At 43.4% G+C, this 22509-nt stretch overlaps 1 long non-coding RNA gene across 1 annotated transcript; it reads right to left on the bottom strand.

Annotated features, from left to right (window-relative positions):
- Positions 1-15109: 15109 nt before the first annotated feature.
- LOC135903526 (uncharacterized) lies at positions 15110-18726 on the bottom strand. Its single transcript, XR_011506937.1, has 5 exons — positions 18681-18726; positions 18279-18349; positions 16498-16663; positions 15425-15541; positions 15110-15247 (listed from the first exon to the last, which is right to left on the bottom strand). It is a non-coding gene; the product is annotated as an uncharacterized lncRNA (long non-coding RNA).
- Positions 18727-22509: the final 3783 nt, after the last annotated feature.

The following is a 22509-nucleotide window of genomic DNA, read 5'->3' on the forward strand; positions in this document are numbered from 1 at the left end:
AAGGAACAGAGTATAAAAGCCTAGGTCTCCCGATAATAAGTGCTGTTACATAGAATAAACACATTGACCAAGTCACAGCTAACACACAATGCAAACTATTATTCCTTCGTAGGGCTCTGAAACTATTCACCCCAACAGTCCGTTATCTCGCGTATAAATCAGTCATTCGGCCTAGGTTAGATTACGCCCTTATTATCTGGGATACATTCACAAAAACTTATATAGAAAAGGTGGAAATGATTCAGAAATGAACAGTTCGCTTTATATACAATCGTTATGACCGCACATCTGGAACAGACTCGTTCAGCAGAGCTAACCTGAAAGCTTTATCTGCAAGTAAACTTCATTCGCTTTTAAAATATTTATATCAAATGCCAACTTGGCAGGTTAAAGTCTATGCATTTTCAATTACGTCATTCTGCTCAGGTTATAGGCCAATACAACGCCATGCTCGAACAACACCACAGTACCATGATCGATTAATGTACCAAATACATAATAATTCTCTTCTATGTGCTCTTTTCCCAACAACGATCTGTGATTAAAATTTATTAGCAAATGGCCAAGTGTTGAAGCCCTCTGTAGAAAGTTACCCTCAAGTTTTTGCATATAAAGTCCATTCTTTGTATATTATGTTTATCTGCTTCACGAATCTACTCTGTATGTACATTGCTTTTTGTGAACCAAGGGTTTTATGTCGTATATATATATATATATATATATATATATATATATATATATATATATATATATATATATATATATATATATATATATGTATAGCGTGTTCGTGTGTACCTCTATATATTTATTATACATGTGCGCGAGGTATACTTACTGCATTCTATATATTTTTTCATATTGTTTTCTTGTCACCAGCCATATAGTTGTATAAAATCATGTATCGCTCATTTTACACCCTACGAAAATTCCGGCCATGGATTGCAGCTTTTAAAAATAAATAAATAAATAAATAAATAAATAAATAAATAAATAAATAAATAAATAAATAAATGTCTGCAATAGAGATCAGCAATATGCACTTCGAGCTGTATTCGCTGAATATTAGGGAGACTGCAAATAATGGATCAGAAGGTTTGAAGCTGCGTATTTGTGTTTTATCCAAATTAGATAGCTCAGACGTACGGGAAAGGAAGCAATATAGAGCTTGTCTACAAGTTGTCACTTGCAAAGTTTTTCTTCTTCTTTGAAATGGGCTGTTTTTAGATATGACAAAGAGTATGTGTTTTGACAAATCACTTCGGTTGAAGCCCTCAAGGTAAAGTAAATTAAAAAGAATATCATGGATTGGAATGTTTTCTTGATTAAGCGTTCTTTGTAGCCATGTTTCTTTCTTTTTCATGAGCGTTTCGCTATGAAGATTGAGTCGAAAATACATCGGCTACTCCACCTCTGTCCTAAATTAAGAATAATAGGAGTTAACTGTTTTTGTTTGTTTAGACCTTCCGTTCATTTCAGTACGCGAAGAAACATTTACCGGTGAATGAGGACATTTGTGTAACAGCATCTCAACGCAGCATCAAAGCAGCCTTATCGTTTATATCAGCATCGTTGTTATCACTAGCTCTGTCATTTTCTTTTCTCATCTCTGCTGGACTGCGCCAAAAAGCGTCAAAACTTGCAAGTTCTGAGACCTCACTTTACTATGAAGCATGTACAAACACAAAGGTCAAACAACATATATGCTGCCGAACTTACGTTGCCTGTTAAACCCTGGCTTGAAGACAAACACTTTTTTTGTTCCGTGGTATGTTGACTGTCTTATGTGCAAAAAGCCCAAGACCATTGAACATATCTTCGTCGAATGCTGGAATGCCCTATTATTGTGGGACATACTCCATCGAACCTTAAGAAAAGGACCTCCCGTTGTAACGTCGAGGCATTCGGTTTTTACCTGCCTAAAACTTTGGTGCATACACCGGTATGTGTTCATGTTACTGAGTCTGCACAGTCTATGGAAAGTGGGCATGGTAGTCCACAATGCTGATATTGATGCTCGCCGTGCGAGGCAGTTATTGAGGGCGCCTTATGTGTTAGATATGCACTCAAGAGTCAAAGTGATCCTCTATGGTGGATCACGAACATGATTTAACTCGTTAACATGAAGCGTATTTAATGGCCACTCCACCCAATGGTGGTTCGTGACTTTTTGAAGATTTCATCGACAATGTTCTCGCTTGTTGTTTTTTTGCCGAACATGCAATAAAAAAAGAAAGCGTGGCTTCCGGGAAGAAGGCTCGTCCCTCACCCCGAATTCCCTTGTTTGATTCCCACTCAGACCGAAATGTACCAACTTTTCTTTTGAAAGTCACTAATTCACTTTGTTTGCAGGAACATCCCTGAGAAATGTGACGTCAACCCGCAGATTTATTGACGAGTTTTCACTCTTTGCGGCGTCGGCCAATATCCATCACGGTGCAGATTCGCCAAGGTCACTGCCAAGGGCACCGCCTACATAGACACCTAAGGCTTTCGCCATAGTAAAACGTGACGTTTCTTTGTAGAGATGGGACGCAAGCGCAGAACCTAGATGATCTTATAGTTCATCGTGCCAAAGTACTATGGCGTGTTTTCTGCGACTACTGCTCGTGAACCCCCCGCGACGCTATACTAAGTCAGCTCCGCCGCAGAGCCCGTGCGAGGTAAACTAGCATATATAGAAAAGTTGGCTGTGCACTCTAGTCAGGGAAGCATTCTGCCTTCTATGGCTGACTTGAGCCATGTGCACAATGCACACAAGCTTTCTTGCTCAGCAACCTCGTGACAACAGCGGACAGCAGGCGAGCGGCAAGTGAATTGAAGAACGCTGACAAACGCCGGCGCTTTCGCGACTGCCTTCTCGTGTGCTCCATCGATGCTCGACACTTACAACGCCAAAATTACCTCAACACACTAGCGTTACGAGATGCCTAGTGGTCGCGGGGTCATTGCTGGTTCTGCACAGAAGCAGCAGTTTCGAGTTCTGTGTCAAGCCAACATGTTGCCCTCGCTTTTGTTGGAATACCGTGCAAGCAGCTGCAGCGTATCACCATAGGTTGGTGATATTCTTCTACTCCATCGCACAAGTATTTCTTCGCTGCACTGCCGAAAGTAGGATACGCACGCAGACAACATCCCTGCGCAGCAGTATACAGCTCAGAACGTGTCTCAATAATATAGGGATTAAAGAGTTGTCTTTTTGCTCGGTACGTGTTATGCTACAGCAATACTTGGCATTCTAGGACCTTTGCGCATGCAGGTCGTTCACTGCGAAATCAGCAGCCGCTAAGCAGATGACGCGGCTCAAAAGAACGCATCTCAATGGGCTTTTGGAATTCGTATTGGCTGAGGAGTGTTGCAGCTTCCACAGTGCTGCAGACTACTTGCGAGACGGAATATGGATGTCGTTATCGGCATCATTGGTTTTTAGAAAATGTTCGTTTCAACAAAAGACGATATGAACACCGAGTCACAACGACCGCGCCATTCCATCAGGACAATAACATGTACACAGTACAAAGCGTTCTTTACACGGCACGTTTTGAAAGAAGTGTTCAAGTTGACACAGTTTTCTTATGATGATAATGTCGGTACCAGTTGGGCTGCGGGATTTATTTCGTTGCCACCGAGAACTTCGGCAGCCGGGGGCTCATTCAGATGCAAAGGTGCAGTGGCTTCTCCGTAAAAGCCACAAATCTGATGCGGCGTTCTAGGCGAGGCAAATGGGGCGGAAGAAGCCACAGCATATTTTGTGGCTGTATCGATTGTAGAAATCGCTAGATCAGGTGTTTTAGCCGTGTTTAAAACTTGCGTGCAATCAGTACAACTGATTGGAGAAGCCGAAGTGGAGGCGCTATCGGGCACAGCATGTGTGTCTTTCGTTGCTTGGGAGGCCAGTGAACATGGCGTGTTGCGATCCGCCATGTGATCAATAGCACAATTTCAGCAAGAGACGATATGAACGAACACCGAGTCTCAGTCACGGCACAATTCCACCAGGATGACAACATTTACAAAAAACGACGCATTGTACACACGCCACGCTTTAAGGCGGAAGCCTTTAATGGCTCATTGCCAAGGTCATCTGGCGTTAGCAGAAGCTGTCACAGCTTTGCGGCCTCCTAATTGGTCTCATCTGTGTCTTGACGTTACTGTCGCTAGGCGCTGGTGTGCGCCTCCTGATTGGCTCACGTGCGTGACGTCACTGTCGTCAAGTGCGGGTGTCGGGGTGGTTGGGCGCCGCGCGGGATGACTCATCACATCAGCACGCGTGGCGGCCGTGTGTTCGACGGTGCGCCCTGACGTCACTTTCGTCAGGCGCTTGAGGTGGCCTTCCGAGTGGGCGCTGTGTGGCCTGACGTCACTGTCGAGAGGCGCGGGTGGCGACCGTCTGCTTGGGTGTGGTGTGGCTGCGGCGGTGGCGGCAGTTTACCTTGCGGTACTGTGTGGGAAGGATGCCTCATCTCGCCAAACCAGTGGCTCCTAAAACGCGACGTGTGGCAGCCGCTGAACGCAAGCGGTGCTCAAGAGAGGCTCAGCGTATGCGCCGCACGCATCAGGGCGGCGAGGTGCGTCCGACACCGCAGAGTCGAGGAACGCGACAGGCCAAAGCAAGAGAAGCAATGCATTTGAAGCAACTCACTGCATCTCCGGGTACCAAGGCAAATGAAGCTCGGAAGCGCCATGACCGCCATCTTGCCTCGACAAGCCAAGCAAGTACAAGCCAATCGAGCGAAGAGGATGATGAGGGCGGCCAACTACAGCCCGACATCGCCATGGAAGACGCGTCTCCTCCTAATACACAAACGGCGCTGCAACAGTTCCAGGCGGCCACAAACTACTTTAGCAGACACTTTGTCCAGAACGACGTTGGAGGCATTTAATAAACAAACAAACATTCACATAACAGTGTACGAGTTGTGCGCCTGCGTTGTGTTTCCGATGCAACAAATCGCCATTGGCAATGGTGTCAGCCTTCCGCTGTTTCAAACTTTGTTCTCGACAAAGTGTCTTCAAGTAGTGTTCATGTCCTCACTCACTAACATATAACCACATAGACCCCCGGAAAGGCACAGTTCCGCATACACTAAATGTGACATGTATAGCAGGAACGTGATAATATACGTGTTTAATGACGTGTATTGGAGGAATCCCGAAAGCAGCACTCTTCGAAGCCAAACCTTCAATATTGTTCACTGCATGCTATCTTACTCATTCCCCATAAGGACTCTGGCAATTCTTCAACTTTTCATTAAATTCTGCTTCGGCAATTTCAGCGACTTACTCTAGGAGCAAAAAATGACAAGCATTTCCATCATATCTTGTGACTTTTAGTCTAAGAATGCATTATTCTAATCGCGAGACAGGTTATTAAGTTTCCATTGAAAATATATCAGCCTTCCGTTAGATGGTTTCTGCAGAGGCACACGCACATAACAAAACGGACAATGTGCAATTGCAGTTATGATGCAATTGTTTAAATGAAAGTTTCACCCGACAGGTGGTGCTTTGATACCAATAGCATGGTGCTGCGTTTTCTAGAATTCCTTGGGCGACGATGTTGTACCTGTATGTAGGTGAGACGTGTTGCACCTACATACAGGTATACTCGTATACCGTTATGTATACTCGTATGGGCGCTCACGGCAATTCCTGCTGCACAAAAGGGAGGGTGCCTAGGTAGCTACCAGGCATCTGAGAACGCTAGCGTCATGAGCGCCGAGAGTGGTGTAGGAGGCGTCGCACTAAAACCTAGGAAGCTTGCCAGCAAGTATGCGGCCGGTAGAGTAGGCAACGTAGCAATAAACAACGTCAATGTCACATAGGCAGTGCAACTCTCGTGCGTGGCGGCAGAGTAAGAGAAACATGCAAAGTACCTACCTTAGAGGTAAGAGAGAGAGAGAGAAAATAACTGTATTTGGTGTCCAGCGGATTAGGGCTACAAGCCCAATCCTAAATGACGGCCAATAGACCTTGGGTGCTGGCGGCGACCTCGACCTGTATTGACGGCCCAGTGTTGGTCCTCGTGGTCTGAGCTCTCCAGCATGGTCTGCCACCACTTATCGTATTTTATTATGCGGCTCTGTCTTGTGGCCGGAGGGCAAGCCAAAGAATGTGTGGCAGATCGAGCCGTTCCTGACACATTTTACAATTTTCCGAATACTGGACTGGGTTGTAGGGGTAATAATCCCCGGGTCCTGGCACGTATTGGTTTCAAAGAGGCGTCAGACTACCGCGTGTTGCTTAGTAGTTTTGGTGCGGGATGGGATTCCGGACCCTTCGCAATCTATAATGAGTCGTGAACGGCGCGCCAATTTCCTTGAAGCACTTGCAGATGGCAGTCGCCTCCGCCGCATCGAGGTCCACGCAAGAGGCAGCGTTGCTCGGCTTCGCGCATAGCGTTCTGCGCTAGCGTTTCCCACTAAACATTACGGTTAGATATGCTGCAGTTGCCCGGAAGTGTGAGAAGCACTCAGCGATCTTTAAATGCCTTCAACTCTGAAAGGTGAAGCTTAACCCTCCTCGAAATTTTTCACCGCAGCTTCTGCAAGTTATTTCAGTCTTTCCTTGTGGTGTTCGGGATGCAACTTTCTAAATATAGGGCGTATGTTTGGATGCTTGAGCACGTCATGTGAAAGGTTATCTTAGTGCCGTTGTGTGATGCGTAGTTCACGCTGCGGTCCGCCCATTCGATGGGCCGAACACCGCGTAAGATACGCCGGCTTGTGACTTAGACGTATCGCTGTAAAACTCTGGGGAAGTGTACTTCGAATGGAGCTCTCGAAGTTGCATACGTATGTGCGCGTCCGGATCGCGTTCTGTAACATCTAAAAATCATGTGTCGCATTTGAAGACTGGCCATTGTCTTGGCGGTAACAGCTTTACTCGAGCCATTCGGCAATGCTCGAGGATCAGGACGCCCACTTCATCACTAAGTTTCTTGACCCACTTTGAAAATGGCCCTCGAAGTGAAGGTTGATTATGGAATAGTGCAGCACATGCCACATCTTTAACGTATGTGTAGCCAGGATGTCGGGGGTTATTAGACTGTGGGTTGAGGAAATGTGTGAAACTACTGTGTGTTCATATGAGGCGGAGGGACCACTCATCCGATTCAAGGTTTAGGCTCTAAATAGGGCTTGTTTTGAAGGCGCCTTTGGTCAGGCGGATACCCAGATGTTGGACGAGATCCAGTGCCTTAAGCGCTCTCCGCGCGGCAGATGTGATCTACGACGTAACCGTAATCCAAACGTGATCGAAGAACGCTCATGCAGAGATTTAATTAGCACTTCCTGTCACTTCCCCAAGTCGTATGCGACAGAATTTTAGGTAACTTCACTGTTTGGCCTTGACATATTTGACGTGTGAATGGAATGTCACGTTCGCCTCAAGCACGATGCGTAAAGACTTGCGCTACCTGTTCACATGTATTCGTTGCCCAGACCGTTCGATACTGGAATCTGGAAGTAGTGCTTTCTTTCTTGTTGAAAGAACAACGGAACTCTTCTAGGGGTAAGTTGAAATTCGTTTTCTTCAGCCATATTGTTTAGGCCCTGCTGAACCTGTCGTTCACAGGCTGCAAGGTTACGAAATTTCAAACCTAATTGTACATCGTCTGCATAGACAAAATAGATAATACCTAGAGCTAACGATGCATGAAGCGAGGTCATCTTAACAGTGAAGAGCGTACAAGTTCCAGCGCCTCCTTCAAGTAAACCAGGTTTTTGTCTACATGGACGGGACAATACACTGCCAATTTTGACTCGGAATGCAGGGTTGGATAGGTATGTTTGTATATATACATATACTTCGTTAGGCATACTTACTCAAATGTCCATCTGCGCCGGGTCTCGTAATATGACGTACCGCCGTGTCGTGTCGTACGCATTTGCTATATTGAGGAATATGGACAAGTACTGCTTGCCCACAAATGAATCACGGATGTTTGCTTCGACTCGCATGAGATGGTCGGTTGTAGATCGACCTTCCCTAAAGGCACATAGAAATGGGTGAAGCATTTTGTTGGACTTTAGAATGCTTCGACGAAAGGAATGCACTGTGGCACAACAGTACTATGCGTACCAAGTGGGCCTCCTTCATGCCGTAGTGACGATTGGCTATCCTCTAGATCAGCCTCATTGATTGTTGAGCGTTGTTTTCTAGTATTTTGATGGTTTCCCCTTTACGCCCATTGTCAAGTACGCGAAGTCCTAGGAGCCTGATACTCTGGACCAAGGGTGTTTGGCCGCCCTATACCTGCGTTAAGTGTAACGCTTCATTTTTCCTGGGACCTGTTGCAGCCCCACACGTCGGGTCCGGTGCTAAAGCAGGAACTGTGACTTTTGCGCTGAACATCGCGGCCCTCTCTTTGTCACATACTTGTCACCCTTACGTATGGCTCCCACTAGAGGTTCTTCTGTCTTGCCATCGCCGCCACCTCTTACCCACAGTGTGATGCCATCAACGTAGAAGCTAAGCTGTGCTCTTTCAATGGTATTTGGTTCTACCAGTTGGCCTAACACAGCTACACTGAACAGAAAGGAAGGCCGATCTCCTTCGGCGTGCCCCTGTTACGGAGTTCTACGTCTTCCGATCTGATATCGCCTTTCCTGCTCTGCGCGATGCAGTCCGAGCCAAATTTATTAACGTACGCGCCGGCTCATTGACCCATTCCTAACCTTTGTTGGTTCTCTCTAATAACTTTGTGTGGGATGTTCTCAAGAGCCTTTATGAGATCCCGCCCAAGGATAGTTTAGTATCAGCTGTGTGAGAAGCAACTTCTATGTTATGGTGTTCAAATTGTAGCATAATCTCTCGTGTGGACAGCTTAGACCTGAACTGAATCATATTTGTTTTTGTGCTTCTTGTAAAAAGTTTTGTACCGAGCCGGAGTGAGAACATTGTTGTTCAGATTATGTCTCTGCGTGGTTTCGCTGTTCTGCGGGTTTATAACATATCACAGAAGGTTCCACGTTGTAGCTTGCACTATTTTTCATATCGGCACATATTGCAACTTCCTAATTCTAGACGGGGATGTTACAACATGGATCCACTTGGAACAAATTTTATGGACGACGCCACTTTCGAGCATTATTTCCAGAATTTTCCAGAGCAATGCATTGCCGTTGCAGTTACATGGGACGATTGTTCATTTTTACAGCAAGCTTGACGTCGCATATTTCATAAAGGGTGTCATCCACACAATTCTTTTCAAGTAGATATGCCTTGCAGTCTCACCCGTTAGAATTTTGTACCTTGCAATACGTGCCGTAAGACAACTAATTAGAAACTTAATTAGGGAATTTTTGATGATTAGTCGATTATGCGATTTAGTTTCTTAGGCAAGTCCACCTCTTCGATGAGATCAGCTCATGGAATAGAAATATTTCATCTGATAAAGGATATATCAGAAAATTAAACTTGAAAGTGTTCGCTGAAGCACCCTGTATGTCTTGCCTACCGAAGCATCCACACGGACCACTACAACAACGGCGACAACCATGGCGATAGATTAGCCTGGAGTCTCAGTGTATTTGCTATGGCAACAAAAAGAAAACAATACTAAAATATCAACGAGCTGAAGACACTGAAACACAAGTTAGGGGTACAAAACTTCTTGAGGTCTGTAGGCTGCTTGGCTATAGTTTGTTCGGCGTATGCTTACTGTGCTGAGTGGTAGAACGGTCGGGTAAAGAGATGTCATGCAAACCGTACTGGAAAGGAATGGAAGAGGAGCATCAGTTCTGTCCGCCTGGTATATTTTCAGTAAGCAAAGTGATCAATAGACAGCTGGTGTCACTACATATTGGCAGTATCACCGACAGGATAGTCGAGTGCCATTATACATGTCTCCACAGTTCACAGAAACGCTATGACGTACGCATATTTGTAGTCTCCGTATTTACATATAAGCATGACCACAAAAAGCACAGAATTCCCGTGGCATGAGGTAAAAAAAAAAGGAAGCGTCGGGCAGGGCACACAAATTACAATAAGGTAATGTCAACCGCACCATGCAGAGGAGGGAATTGTTGTGATTGGTCGTTGCCTTCCTATTTTTCATCAAGCACTGTATTCGTAGATAGAACGAAAAGAAAATCAATTTCAAGAGAAATCAGAAAATGGGAAGAATGTCCCATACGGCATAGATAATCCGTGAGTGAGGGTTTGCTGTCCTTGTCAACAAATTCGTGAGATTTTCTATCGGAAAATATATGACCTGTGCGGCTTAATATTTCTTCTTTTTCTGTGGATTGAGTTTTTCCGACCTCGTTTCTGTTGTCTTTTTCTGTGTATTTTGTGCAGAGGGCATTTATACCTATACTGACAGGCAAGTAAAGTTAAATTGAAAGTTCAGCGTAGTGCGTGTCCATTCTGTCGCTCCTGTCAAATTCGCTGGTAGATCATCAGTTAAATTTACACCGCGGTCCTCTCAAGTGACAAACGCTGAAACACATCCCCTTGGAAAAAATGCTACACATAAGTGCGTTCATCATGCCATAGTTCTAAAGCGGCATGAAACGTTGGTCTGGCAACCAAGTGAACAGAAGTTGACGGACTTTACTTGCATTTGGCTATATTGTGTCTAGCTGTACAGTAGTTTCGACCACCGCAGAAACGCAGTAGCTGTGGCGTTTCGGTTCGAAGCCCGTGGTCACAGGTTCCATCCCCCGCTGCGCTGACCGCGTTTCTACTGAGGCGAAATGCTAAAACGCTCATGCGCTTAGATCGAGGTGCACGTTAGAGAAGTCCAGGTGGCCAAAAATTTATACGGAACAAACTAGTGCGGAGTCTCTCATAGCCTCGGTGAATTTTCGGGCGTGAAACCACATGAATGAACCAGATCATGGTGACTTTAAGAAGGTGGAACTGTTTTGAATTTCCCATTGACAAAACCTTAGGGCTGAAGTCACCTTAGGCGTCGTAGTAACACTAACGCGTTCACTGCGGCAGCGCTTTACGAAGTCTCGATTCCATTGCGTGATGTTCCCCACCCGTTAGTGACCAGGGAGTTTCGCTGAGTTGAAACTTCATTGAGGAGCAGAGAGATGGAGCCACGAGGCATCTGATGAGAATCATAAATTTTTCCTGTCCGTTGAATTCTAGCCAAAGATGACGCTTGCATACAGTAGGAATGAAGACGTGCACAGCTGCACAGCAATATTTCCGTTACCTATCCGTGGGGGCTATGTGTACGTCGCAGTGAATGTTACAATTAGGAGGAATTACGGTTTGTTTGGTCATGTTACCTAACTTTTCGAGTAAAAATGGGCCGGCTACTCATGTAGAAAAATACACAGATGGCTGACACTGTTTGTAATAAGTGATGGTATTATGTCGAATAGTTATGTAATTGCTATAGTGATGCCATTACGTGGTCCAACTAATGTGAAGGGAGCACCGAGGTTTATGTTGATCGAAAATTAAGGATTTTACAGTATGTAGCTTTGGTGCGAGGTCTAGCGTTACAGCGAGTATCACATGAGGCCCAACACTTCACACAAGCATCGTGCGGTCCCTGCAAGGGTTAGTATCGTCGATTCCAAGATGAGACCTAAGAGATAACCAAACATGTAAGCCTGTGAAGCTCTTGACGTTGTTTACGACAAGGCGCTATGGTCACCTAAATAAATGTGAAGATCTACGCCGTTTATAAGAAATACTCTGTTCAGTACATTTTGCGATCGCAGTTGCAGCCTGCAGGACGAAAAAAGGACACAGAGAACCAGTGTTTAAATACGTGACTTTTTTACGCGCATATTTTAACGAACGCGCGGCAATAATACTTCAACGGAACAATTCTCCTAAAAAAATAGCCTTCGTTAGTGATCAACTGTGGTGGAAAACTGTGCAAACATGACGAGCAATGTTTTTCTGCCAATGCAAGTGGCATCATCTGATGTGCTGTGAAACGGAGGATCGTAATTTAACTAACAAGTGGGCACTAGTAGTACCAGCATATAGACCATGTCGCACTGCACAAGAGGCGGTCCTTCAATAATGCTTAGTGCACACTAAGTCGCTCATCCGCCGCAGCGACTCTGGCGATACTTGAGAATTTTTGTGAAATGCTGCGTCAGCAATTTCAGCTAATGTCTGAAAGAGCAAGAGTGACAGAAGGTTTCTATCACACCCTGTGACTTTTAATTTAAAGACATATTGGTTTCATCGAGAAACGTTTATTTCGCTTAAAATATATCAGCCTTCTGTTAGACGGTTAATATATAGGGCCACGCAAACAACAAAACGGACAATGTGCCGTTGATGCTGCGATGCAGTTGTTTTAATGAGAGCTTCGCCGGACAGGTGAAGGACTAACCGCCAACAGCGAGGTCTAGATTTACGCTAGAATTCTTTGGTTGATGTTGTAACTGTATTTGAGGGTCGGACATGTCGGTGCAAAGCATTGCGCGTGGCAATTGGTGTTGGCAGAAGGAACAGAACCCCGGAAGATACCAGCTTCCTGAGCGCCGCCAGCGGCGTTGCAGGCGTCGCACTAGAAACTAGGAAGCTTATACCAGAAAGAATGCGGCTGGTATACTAAGCTGCACAGCGCCAAAGAACACAAAACTCAAAGTGAGAGTCGCTGGTACAATCTCCTAGGTGGAGGCAGGGGTAAAGGAATAGGCCATGAAGAACGAACTAATAATTCAAAATGAAACCAGGAGAGAAACATCTTATCATAACTCGAGGAGCAGCTCTGTTCGAATCAAGCTCAGGATGCCTTAGAAAGCGTAGGTATAAAGCGCAAGATACCATGAAAGAAGCTCGCGCTTGCTGCAGTAAAGTTAGGGAAACGAATAAACATATCATATTGGACTGTGGAGATATCTACCCGGATGTAGATTTAAGCTTGACTGGCCTCCTGAGGGGCTGGTTTTGAGGGATAGCTGTGGAAAAATAAAGGTATTGAAAAAATATATTGATGATGTTGTCAAGATATTAAATATTTTGTACATATTCAGAATATTGTTATATATTACCACAATGAAAATCAAACTGCCGTAATGTTCTTCCACTTTCGTAAATCCTTATCCTTTGATATGGTTTCTCGCGATTAATTGTTTTATTATAATTAATTGGTACTTCAAAACTCTAAGCTACTATCCAGGATTTAATCATATATCCCTGACTGCCAACAATTTTTATATTATGACTTGCATTCCTCGGTGGAAGTATCAGTGTCGTGTAGTGTCCCATTGAGCTCGGTATTTGAAACCGCAATTTTTTTTCTTATTCTTCAAAGCAATATTGTTGACGACATCCTTGCTAAAATTAAACTATAGGCAGATGACTGTTTTATATTCCTACGTTAAAAGCACATCTGACCAGCTGCTCTTAAATCAAGCCTTTCAAAAATTGGCACATATTGTCCCTCTTAAAACACAGTTCAATGTAAATTACTCGCAAGAAACTCCCCTCATTTATCAAAACGGCATCAGCAAGAATTTTCGCACCGAAGTGACGGAGTAACAAGGGATCTTGGATGGAATAATAAACACATAGACCAAGTCACATCTAAGCCAAAAGTTAAACTATTTTTCCTTCGAAGGCCACTGAAACTATCCACCCGAATAGTCCGTCTTCGCGCGCTTTAATCTGTCATTCTGCTCAGGTGTAGATTGCGGTGTTATTGTCTGGCTTTCATTCAACAGAACTGATATTGAAAAGATTAAAATGATTGTAAAAGAGCAGTTTGGACTTTATAAAATCTCCATGATTGCACATCGATAACAGACCTGTTACCTATAGCTAACCTGAAACGGCAGTATACAAGAAAATTTCATTCCGTATAAAATATTTATATCAAATCTTGTTATATCAGACTGGCCATGTTAGGGCCAATGCAACTTCAATTATTTCATTTTCCTCTGCTTATAACGCAAGAGAACGCAATAATAGAAAATTAAGACCGTACAAAATACGTACTGATTGTTTAAATATTAGTTTTTTCCAAGAACGACCTTCGATTCTAATTTATTAACAAATGACCAAGTGTTCCAACACTCTGTGGGAAAGTACATAAACCTCGTGCTTCATATATATTATGTGTTTGTGCATCACGAACCTAGTCTTTATGTACATTACGTTCTATGACCCAAATGTTTATATATATATATATATATATATATATATATATATATATATATATATATATATATATATATATATATATATATATATATATATATATGTACACTGTAAAAAATTGTCCGTTGATTTTACGGGAATTCGACCGTCAGTTTTGGCTGCCAACTTGTTCCCGTAAAAATTACGGATCTCAGTTATTCTTAGTCACGGGCCTTGCTCGTGAAATTCACACCTTTCCAGTAAAAATAACGCAGACCCGTAATTTTTTTTTACGGGTACCGCCAGTAAATTTTACAGTTCCTGCTGAAAATCACTCGTCAGTTGTTTTACTTTGCTATTAAATACCACCTTACGGCATCAATTCCGCCGGCGAAAATGAAGCTAGACGCTGCACAACTGCACCTTTAATTTCAATATTGAACATACTGTCCCTTAAAAACAATATATTCGCATGCTGTACTTTTAATCGCTTGTTTGACGCGGTCTGTCTGTTCCAAATCTGAATGTTCTAGTCAGTGTAGTCGGGATGCGGAACTCTCCCCTTCCTGCAACAAGATATATCGCACTTACTGACTGAAGCTGAAATAGGCTGCAACACAACTAAGCACCAATGCAGTGCAAATACCGCATCAGAGAAAATATGCAATATACTGAGACAGCTGCCAGTAATTTGCAGGTAATTAGGGGCACCATACTCCTGGCCACTATTTTGTAGCGATGCCTTATTCTTTGCTATTCTTATAATCCACCACAAATGGCTGTCTGATATTATTGATAATGAGGGCACACCGTCGCTCTGACCAATGGCCAAGCACAAAAATACAGAATCAGAAAAGACATCGCTACAAAATATCAGCCCTGTCAACGGATCAAATACAAATAAAGTAAGCGAGGAGCTTAACTTATTGTAATGGCCAGCTCACGTTTTGAAGCACCACTGATACAGAATGAAAACTTTACACTGGGAAACATCCAGTGATGTTTTATAATGAACAACAAATATTTCAAAATACTTTATTGCACTTCACGTAGCTTTAAAATTATTTCTTGTGTAGATGACTTGGTGAAAGGGAACCATTTCTGTAGTTCGCATTGTAAGGTTCTGGGCTGCTTGGCAGACGAAAAAGTATCCCTGCGTGTGGTCAACTAGTCCATGCTGTGGGGCAAAGTAAAAAAAAATGACTCAGTGGGCTTCTAAATGCTATAAAGAGGTGCTTACACAGAATGTGAGTGCTCTTGAAAAGAGTGGTTTGCATTTTATGAAAGGTAGAATGACTTATAACATATTTTCAAAGCACAAAACAGAGAAGGCAGGTATATGGGGCAGACTTACCTGGACATTCCATTCACACTCAGTGATGCGCTGCACCAAGGCAAGAACTTTCTTGCTGACCGCCACATTTCCTTTTTTGCCCTTCCGTCCACGGTCTGGGTTTATGCCGAAAATGCCCTAAATGCCCCCCCCCCCCCATTAAAGAGAAGGCAGGCATAATTGCAATAAAGTCTATATATAACGGCAATAAAGAAATGATTCGGATAATCTGGAATATTTTTAATGCCACAGCTCACGCTGATTTCAAGCATGACATACAAATAATACATTTTTTTTTGTTTTAAAGAGCACCAGCCTACGAAAGGATTCAAAGTTGGACAAGTTGTTTTATGTGAAAGTTGAATAGGAAACAGCGCAAAAAAAATCTAGTAACCGACAACGCCTGCTGTGTACTTCTCGTCTTGTCCCCGATTTTCGTGCACCGTTTCTCCACCTAACACCCAGGAGATGTGACTTTTGACTTTTATCATACAGGTGCATCTGGTGTAAGGTGCACGTGGGAGGTCTGACTGACTTTTATGACTGACTTTCATCATAGAAAAAAGCCACAGATGGGTTTTGCTTTTAGATGCAACAAATCTCTAAAGTGCTTTTATTCTTTAATGTGAACACATTTTACCTATGGATATTTTAGACCTGCTTATTACCTTGGGGGCTTGCAAACTGAATATAAATCTCGCTGCTATAAATATGGGAGCAGCTTGACCTTCCAAATAACTCCAATAATTGATGGTAGCTCGCAGCAGGAACCGGAGCGCATTACTTTTGTGTAATTTGAAACTTAGGCCTCAACATTTTTCAGCTTTACAGACGTGTACTATGAAGCTGAAAAAAGTGGACTAAGCTTCAAATCGTCCAGTGTTATTTTTGATTACACAGAAGCAATGTCTGCTGGTTCGTGCTGCCAACGACCGTCAATTTCTTTTATCAAGCTAGGACACTGAATTTACAATATCCACAGCACTGTTAAAGGTGCTTGTATACAGTTTCGTTCTTTTAAGGCCAGTATAATATATGCTATTAATGCGCATGATGTAAAACAAATACAAGTATAAACAGAAAATCAAATATACCTTTGTATGAATTCAAGTGTGCATGACGCCTTCTCTGCATAACAAATGTGGAAGCAGCAGTAAGCTGCAAACAGCATGCGGAATGCTTGCTTGAACATCTTTGCTGCTGCCACAACATGGCCATCAACAAGCAATAGGTACTCTTCAGGCATCCAGATGTCATCACCTAAACAAAATGAAAAGAGTACTTGTCACTTTTACATGATAGGGCTGACTGCTGCATCAACTGTTCTTTACCAGTCGTATGCAGAGTATATGCATTCCAAAAGTTACGTTCTAGGGCACTTTCTAATTTTCACTGAGTGTTGTGTGCCACTTGTTCCTAAACCAGCAGGTCTTTAGTTTTCTTTAAACCACAAAATAGTGTTGCAGGAAAGAAACTATAAATGGCTTTTGAAAACTATTTTGGGCAAAGTTATCAAGAGTATTTAAATAAAGAGAAGTGAAACTATAGGCATCCTCGAACAAAAAGAGCGTCTACCATATGCATACCCATTCAAAGACATAAATTTGCGACAAATCTGACCCAATTTTTTTAATACTTGACTATGACTCATTTGCATACAGTTAGCGGTTTACAAGCCATTGCTATACAGTTACTTGTGAAGACTGCTGGCACATAAAAATGCAGATACTGGCTCTCCGGCAGCATACTGAATAACAGAAAGCAACCCGAAAATGAACTGAATATTAAGGATATGTCCATGTAGTTGGCAGACTGCGTAACCCATGGAACTGCTAAATACAATATGTGGAAGAACATTAAAACTGCAATTCAGCAACAAAAATTTTGCATAGAGCAAAAAAAAAACAGGTTCAGTGATCAAATGTATGCTCTTTCACTTGTTTTCAGTCAAATTAACTATATGGCATGCTCATACTTCCCTACTTGGTGCACACGAAGATCACTGTTTAAAGGGAATAATAACACATATTGGCTGCATTTTGTTGCTGAACTGTCCTGAGAAAACCGAGTACTAAATATTAATTTTCGCTGTTGTGTAGTAAGCTCTGTCGTTAACATAAAGAGACACTAACATACTGTCAGCATAGGATATTCACAGGAAGTCATTAGTTATATTTTTCATCACAGGTTTCACGGCTTATGTGGAAATTATAGAAATGGTCCCAGTGAATATTTATTGTAAGTCAATATTTGTAAAATTTAAGAGAGAGAGCATGCGGTTTAAAACACTTGCCTTGAAATATCGGCTTCAAGTATACCAACATTCCATATTGGTTTGTAAACCCTTGTATATGGAGGTCTCAGTTGTAGAACCATATGCAGTGCTGATGTACTTGGCATCAACATTTCCAGCCTAATATTTCGAACTAGGTGCTTGCGTTAGATATTTCCAAAAATGCGCCAGTCTAAAACAATAACTAGCCCTAATTTCCCGATCACTATACTTCGTATAAAACAGAGAACAAAAGTTACATACTTTAGTTTATTACACCGTCTTAACGTTCATTTCGCATTATATTGACTTCTTTTCTCAATAACTAGACTGTGAACACAAAATTTTATTGGTCTGCCGTTCCGTAAATAAAAGAGGCCTGTACAACGGTGAAATCATCACTACGGCCTGCTTTCTGTAGCATGGCAGTGTAATAGGTCAGCCCATAACTGCAGGTGCCTCATGTAATTCGTTAAGGTAAATCATCAAAACACTCGGGGCTATACGGCTGCTACATTATAACTTCTTTATCGAATAAATATTGAAGCTTTTTGGCACCATCTATAGCCAACGAAATGCCAAATATACGTTGAATGCACGTACCTGCTGCGATTATGCAGGGAGAAAGCGGTGTGTCCTCAAATCAAATCAACCTGTCTTACAATGAGACATGGCTGCAAATACGTCGCACACAGTCAGTGGCATACGAGCCCACCACAGAGAGAACGTCCAGAGTTCTTGCGGTGACGGGCGGAGAAGAGAAACATAGTTGAGGAAGCCGCAACGTGAACCACCTCGACTTCCCCAATGGCGCTGCAACGCCCGCTTCCGCCGCCGCGCCGCGATCTGCGAACAAGGCCACAACGCTCACAACAAAGGCGGCAGCGGGCTCACGAAAGCATGCAAAAGTGACGAACAGCACTGCATCACGTGTAGTGCTCAGACTGGATAGCGAACAATTTGCAACAGCACTACCACGTGCGCAAGTCAATGAATGTGCCAAACCCGTTTAAATCAAAAGCGGGAGAAAGCAAACATGGCGAAGCCGAAGAGTGGTGCGGAAGCGTTCCGCAGGCGACACCGCAGACTTGGCAAGCTCAACCGCTAGCTCAACACTCAAACAAGATCGAATACGCTTCGCAGAACACCACTGACCAGTGCATAATGACTCGACCTACCTGCACTTACAAGGCGACCAACCGTTCTTCTTTGTGTGCACTTGTGCGATTTCCACTTGGCTCCAAAGCCGCGGCGTCGGGACGGCCGAAGTTGCTGTAGCGTGCGTCTTGCCTTCTACAGCGCGCGCTAATGCCTTCGCGCATGCGCGTTTCGCGCGCCGCGAACGGCCGGCGCGCCAATGAGCATCCGCGCAGCTCGTCCTTCTTCTCTCTAAACTCCTCTCTCTTCGTCCCTCTCCAGGCTCTCGAAGCTTTTTAACAGTGGTGGCACTGCTATCTGATTTACGGTATAGATTTGGCATATTTTACGGCATATCTGCCGTAAAAAAAAAACGCAATTTTTTACAATGTATATATATATATATATATATATATATATATATATATATATATATATATATATATATATATATATATATATATATATATATATATAGTAAACGTGTGTATGTGTCTATACTTTTGTCCCATGTGTGTTAGGTATATGTATCCCAGTGTATCCATTTTTTTTCTTATTTTCTTCTTTTGCCATCAAATAATGTTGCAGCAAACCATCTATGAAACTAGATGTAACCTTAAGAGCCGTCTTTAGCGGCTCATTGTCATACAGTTTGTTTATAGATAGTTTCCATAAAACTACAGTTACAGCCGTTTTCTGTCACCATACTCTCTCCTTATACGACCATGCATTGACAGCAGACGGGAATTCTCAAACATTTGCAACTTCCCTGTGTGCTAATTATGAGATGTAAATGAGACTCGGCGTAATGATCGGCTTGTCAAAGTGGCCAATTTCGGTAGCATTTCTTTCCACGATAGCTAAATAAATTAAGTGCTACACAGCATTCGCGAGAAACACGAGACGGAAATTGTTTCGTGTCGACGCAACGCGTAGATGGACGGACATCGGCCACCGACAGAGGATATCTATACACAGCTTCACTGTAATATGCAAGAATGAAATTGCTATCTATCTAAACGTATGCATGCGGTAATAAGGAAGCTTTGCGAGCAAGCTTGCTTCTCAATGAATAACGTAATTTACTGCGAGATGTCTAACTATGATAGCTATGAGAGTTCAGGATTTTGTAAGTATATAATGTTCAGGTACTCAGTAAACCTTTAATACTGACCTGAAGGTGCCATGGGGATTTACGAGATTTCCTACCCCTGCGTAAGCTGTGCATGCTAAGAGTATTTTCAAATTGTGTGTAAGTTTTTCATTGTACATTCCTGGAATACTTGAAAGTACAGCACACTGTCATTAGAACTGTTACGTAGCAGATAGGCAGAAACGAAATCAAATTAGGTCTAAGTCAAGACCGGTATACCCGTAGCGAGAGCACCCTGTCGCGACCTCTAAAATCTTTCTTCGTGCACATTTGACGTTAGTATTTAGTTGACTCATCCTTCCAGGGAACGAAGAAAAGTACCCATCAAGAAAAACGTATACGCTTGATCAACAAAAAAAGATCAAATGACATGCCTTTGATTTCAAATATATTTGATACTCGCCTAAAAGACAATGAACAGATTATGACCCTTGCGATTCCTTATGCATCAAGCGCCTGGAAAATAACGGAGGCTTAAAAGCCTCAAGACTCCGTATCGACTTTAGATTTATTCAAGTTGTATCTCTCTGTTACAACGCAGCTATTACAGAAATCTCTATTCAATCGTGAATGTAGTTCGGCTAAAATATCAGTCTGCGACCATTTGTTGTGTTTGTTAATCCCAGATTGGTATACACATAATCAAGAAAAGTGCATTGCTGTGCCTCTCTCTCGTTTCTTAATTTCTCCTTTGGGACGCCCAGTACGTCCTATCAAGATACTTATGATTGCCTCGTTTGAAGAAGCTGGCATTTAGTAATATTTATTCCTAGATGCGTAACCGCAGCAGCTTCATGGTGCTCTGTGCGTTTACTAAGCTGACCACAAAGCTCGTGAGTTCCGAAGCTTCTTTTCAGCATTGCAACAAAACAAATACCTTAAGAATCAAGAAGCAAAGCAAATGCACAACCCGTCTTTACGATGTACATTGAGGGATTGACTTGGATTGGTGAGCAATGTGTTACCCAAATAGGAAGTCTTTATTCCAAAAAAAAATTATCAAGAACCGCTGCTTAGAGTGCTGGAAGGCGTTGTATAATGTGCATTGAGCAGTATGGTGTATATAAGCGATTTTACTTGGAATTAACACTGATTGCGAAAATGTTTGTTACATTGTTGTTTTTTTTTCAGCTTGCCCCACCATATAAGGGCTCCATTATACTGTATAAATTCGAGCTTAAGTTGCACACCGGGGCACCTAATATCTGTAAGTATAATATTTTATATCACTGCTTATTTGTTTATGCTCCTTCACTGCAGAAGAATCACGTCAATTAAAAGTATAATATTAAAAATTATCAATGTTGTTGATATCGAGGTCACGGCTTTTATCCGGTCAACTGCGGCCACATTTCGCTCAGGGTTAAAGTAAGAACACTCGTGAACTTAGACATATATGTTTCGTGCTAAAACACCCATGTGATTAATAATATTCCCTAGACTCCGACTACGGCGTGCATCGTAACGATATTCTAGGTTTGGCACGGAAATTCCCAGAATTTTTTTTAACCCAGGCAAGAATCAAAAGAAAAAAAAGGCTGTGGCTTAGCTAAGGTTAAGCCCAGGATGCGAAGCATGCTAGCCTTTATTTTAGTTGTTGAACCACTGTTTAGCCTGGTGAACTGCTGTTGCTTGGCTATATTTGGTTCGGCTAGACGAAGAAACAACTCATGCGTTACTCTGCTTCGCCTTCAAGAGTGGAAAGCGACAGCGTTCCTGTCGACCCGCCAAGGAGTGTAAGACAATGGGCTACGGCGCAGCGACTGCGCGCCCCGCATTGGACGCGGTGAGCGTCGAACAACGCAGCGTTCGGCGCGGCAACGAAATGTGCGCCTGAGCAAGCGACCGCATTTACTAGAGGCGCTTTTGTACCGCTTTGAAGCATCGCACTCGTGGCTTAGTGGTAGCGTCTCCGTCTCACACTCCGGAGACCCTGGTTCGATTCCCACCCAGCCCATCTTGCAAGAGTTGAGCCAAAGCCACCTAGAAACAAGCGCAGCTGCTTATATACCGCCACGACGCCGGGAACGACGGCGCGAGTTGGAGCTGTTTCTCCTCTGTCGTGACGTCACGGTGTGACGTGGTATGGCATGGGGTCAAAGGTCATTGAAGGCGACACAGCCGCGCCTGAGGAGCTGGGTTGAGCTCTCGTAATATGCTTCGCATAAAAGAAGTGCGAGGGCACCTGATAACTTCTAACGAGTTGTGAATGCGAAAGCATTGATGTCCAATTCAACTGCCCTGAGCGGTCGTTCGACGTTTGTGCTTGAAGTTGTGTGCCGTAGCGGAACGTGCTGTCTGAGCCAGCAAGCAGCAGCAGCTGGCTCAGACAGCGTAGCAGAAGGCCTGTGCGCTTCGACTTACGACGTCATGCAACCTTGCCTGCTCTACTGCCATAGCATCTTATGGGGATGCTCCGGGGTAAGTTCCGTCATTTTGACGTCACCACTTTCGGTACGCCGGGCTCGGCAGTCGCAGTGTCTGTCCAAGTAGCATGCGTCATTAAGCAGAGTCTAGGAGGTGCTGGCTTCGCTTCGTCGAGGA

The sequence above is a fragment of the Dermacentor albipictus genome, chromosome 6 (assembly GCF_038994185.2).
Source record: "Dermacentor albipictus isolate Rhodes 1998 colony chromosome 6, USDA_Dalb.pri_finalv2, whole genome shotgun sequence".
Classification (NCBI taxonomy): Eukaryota; Metazoa; Arthropoda; class Arachnida; order Ixodida; family Ixodidae; genus Dermacentor; species Dermacentor albipictus.